Source organism: Rhea pennata, chromosome 10 (genome assembly GCF_028389875.1).
Source record: "Rhea pennata isolate bPtePen1 chromosome 10, bPtePen1.pri, whole genome shotgun sequence".
In the NCBI taxonomy this organism is placed as follows: domain Eukaryota; kingdom Metazoa; phylum Chordata; class Aves; order Rheiformes; family Rheidae; genus Rhea; species Rhea pennata.
This window is the reverse complement of record NC_084672.1, coordinates 1,769,032-1,772,944: the sequence shown is the minus strand read 5'-3', so window position 1 is coordinate 1,772,944 and position 3,913 is coordinate 1,769,032.

The window sequence follows — 3,913 nt, the reverse complement described above, 5'->3', positions numbered from 1 at the left end:
TTTTAAGTAACCCTGCAGTACGCTTCCTCCCTTAGTTTTGTGGACTGAACATCCTCAGCCGTCTTGTTCCTAGGCTTGAATTTCTCGCTGGTCCTAGGTCTGCAGCCCTTGCAGAGGTCTAAGTTTCACCATGATTCATTCTTCCTGGGACATACAATATCTTTAAAGACAGCTGTGAGCAATTCTTGGTCAAAGCAGCTAAGGCCAAAATCAGTATTGTCCTGCAGCAAAATAGGGAAAGAATTTAACACTTCCTACCTAAATCGTCACAACGCGAGAACGTGCAGGCTAAAGGCTATGGAGCATCACTGCTTTAGGAGTCCGCTTTCAGCGAGGACTGTTGATTGCCGTGTCTGGCTACGAGCCAGTGGATTTGCCTCTTTGCAGGTACCCAAAACTCAGTGCAAAATGATCCAGAACAACAAACGTGGCCAAGCAAGTCAGTGACCTTCTCTGGGGCAGGAGGATGAAGGAACAGCTTTTCTGTCACAAGGGCCAAAGTTTTAAGGCAGCATCATTTAAAATAGCAGTGGGAGATTTGCAGCACAGTCCAGACAGGGCCTTTGCTCCACACAGCCTGCAGTCTCTCTCTTTTCCTATGACTGGATAACTTTGACAGTCCCTTGGGCTTGGAAAGCCTTTCCGACCTTCACCGAAGTCTTGCGCCCTTGCTTTAAAGTCCACGAATAGCTCAGGTACAGGAAAGCACCATCAAATCAGCTAAGGAGAAGCCTTCCTCCAGGGTGCCAGAAATGCAAACCTCCAGGCCACTCCGTTGCTAGGGCCCTGCAGAGCGCCGTCCCCGCGCGCTCGGCTCGGCGCTAGCGTTTCTGCTGGAGATCACGTTGCTCCCGGGCCGCAGGCGCTCGTTCGCGCGCGCCGCGCAGGGCAGAGCGGCACGGGCGTGATGGCTGGTTTGCTACGCGGGCTGTAAGCAAGGCTGGGAAGCAGCTCGCGGCGCTGCTCCGGAGCGGTCGGCCCCGGCGGCAGCCGAGCCGCGCGGCTGGCGGGGGCGGAGGCGCTCGGGTGCCGAGAAACCTCGTTTCGTTAGCGCAGCGGCTCCTGCACAGCACGGGCAGTACCGGGGTGGCTTCGAGGAGTTTTTCTTTTTAAAGAGAGAGAATTTAAATTCAAGGTGTTTGAGAGAGACAATAGATTGTTTTAGCGCGTTATTTTCCATTCCTGCTAGCGCAGGCACAAGCCTCTGACTTGGAGAGCTGTTTGCAGCACTTGCTTTAGGAAAAGCCCCGGGGAGGCTGGCACCGTCCCCGCAGGGCAGCGCCGCTCAGCCGGCCGGCGGGTGGCCAGCGGCCGGCGGCAGCGACCCCACCTTCTCCGCGGCAGCAGCAGCTACGTCTCCGCCGCCGGTGAGCCAGTAAAGGCAACCGGCCGGAAGATGAGCGCTGGAGAGAGCTGATCAGCATGTCGCAGCCTGCCAAAGACGCGCTTGAGCGCTCCGTTTGCTATCACTGTAAAGGTTGGTCAGACATTGTATAACTAAAGGTTTTTTTAAAAAAATATATCTTAAAATAAGACCACTCAGGGTGGTGACTGCGACATGATCTTGGATAGCTTCATTCTCCTGCAGCTTTTAGGGTCAAATTTGCTCTCCCAGCAGCAAATTATGGATGCAACAGAAAGGGCCTGTACTTCATTTCAAACCATAGGTAAAAGCAGAGGTGCTCTTCCAATGCACAGCATCTGCTGGCGGTACTTACTTTTGCCCACAAATGCGGAAGTATTTAGGAAATTTGAGTGTGAAATAGGCCTATCGTTTTCACAGCCCCAGCAGTAGTTTCTAGGCAGTTTGAGGACAGCTTTGGCTAGCAAGACAAACTGAAACACCCCAGAAACAAACTGTAGGGCATCTCTGAAATAGGAAGCCAAGGAAGGCCACCAGATCTCCGTGAAGGAGAGAGATTCCCACAGCAATCCCAGCTGTTCCAGGTAAAGCTTATTCATTTAAGTTTGAATGTGCAAAAAGAATAGTTTAGGTAGCCTGGAAAAAGAGCAGGCTCCAACTCCCCAGCCCTTGTCTGGGCAGGATTAGGGCCCTTTAGTTAAGGTGTGGTTAAAAGGCAAACTTACAGCGGAAAAAGCTACGTGACCCAAAAACTTCGCATTTGAAGGAGATGAGCTCTCCCGTCGTGCATATCTGACAGTAGACACACACTGCTCAAGCTTCTGAGCTATTACAAAAGAGCTTCATGTTTTTTTCCAAAAGAGGTTGCAAGTAAGTTAAACACATTTAGCCAGCATTCACGTATAAACAAATACACCTGGGGAAACAAGCCCACTGGCTCTCCGCATGGCAAGACTGTACGCTGAGAAATGACTATGAAACAGTCCACAATAACTGGTTATATTTCAGTGGCCTAAGCAACTTAGTCCCACCTCCTCCTAGCACAGTTGCACTCAAAACCTTGCTGCTCAGTGAGAAGGGAGAGGGCAGGTTGGCAGCTAATAGCCTCTCAGGAAGATTAGCGTTTCAGTAGAAGTGAGCAGGACTTCACACAGAAATTGGTAAATACTAGGTACGGGCAGTAGAGGACTTACTTATGCTGCAGTTTACTTTGGAATTATTTTTCTCTCAGCAAGCTTTGAAACATTTAGCACTGCAAAAAGAAGAGTCACTTCAGGGACACCTGGGCCGCTCCCTGCTTACGAAGGGTGAGGAACTTCAAGGGTTTCAGAGTGCTTCCAAGAGACAAGACAAACTGCGTCGCAAGCCAGAAGCAACTCGTTAGAGCCCGTGCGTGACAAAGGTCAGAAGAGAAGTTGCTGCTCCATCGCCACGAGCCTGGGCTCGCAGCACTTCCTGCACGCGAAGGGGACCTTCATCCGGGTGCGCTCATTTGCTAAGGCTCTGGGAACTGGAGTGGCTGTTTGCAGACAAGGTCAGGTCCTGCTGCTGAGGAGTCCTTTTAAGAGCTCCAGCAAGAAGCTAAGCTTTGGGGAACCAAGCTAAAAACCGAGTTTCCCAGTACAAAGCCAAATTGAAGTCATACATAGAGAGGTTCAGTGCAGCACAAAGGCTCTATTCGGGTTACAGCTCCTGAGCTCCTGGGTCGGCCCCTGCGTTAATGAGGGCTTGCAGCTGCTGTCTGCCTCACAGGAGCCTGGCCCGGCCTGGCCCTGCCAGTCCGTGGTTTTGGTTTCATAGCAGCGGACCCTGGCTTTGGAGGGAGCAGGTTTGCCAGCTATTGCTTCTTTTGCGCTAGAAAATTCATCCTACGTAAACGCTTGACAATAGTGCAGTTTCCTGCTATGGAAAAGGGTGCTTTATAAAAACTATTTTTAGAGATCCAGTAATTCTTCTACAGCTTCTCATTCTCTTGCATGGCCCATAAAAGCTATTGCAAGCAAGTGGCATATGCTACCTGCTCTGCTGTTCTTCTGTAATGCAGAGTCCATTCACAACCGGAAAACTCAGGAGAAACTTAGCTTTGGACTGTCAGGACGTAACAGGAAGAAGCCTTTGTCTCAGTTAATCACAAGTGAAATGCCACAGCAGACCTCCTACCTGTATCAACTTACTTAATACACTGAACAAATTTTTCTCAATCAGATAGAGGAAACCAGGAATTCTTTCTTCTCAGCCTGCATTAATAGGGGTCAGATCAAACACAAGGTACACACGAACATGCTAAACTCTAATATTCATGATGACAACACAGGGGAAAAAAAAATCTTGTTTCTGAAATAAAAATGGCACACCATTATTTGCATTAAAACCAAAACCTCTCCCTTGGTTTCACCCAACCATGGCTAAGAGTAGTTTTATAGAGCAAAACATATCATCAGGTTACTAAAAATATCAGGGAATTTACCAGAATAGGTTATTAAATGCCTTTTTTAAAAAGGTATGCAATTCATTCCCAGTGGCCCATTTTACTCAAATAAGCCACAGAAA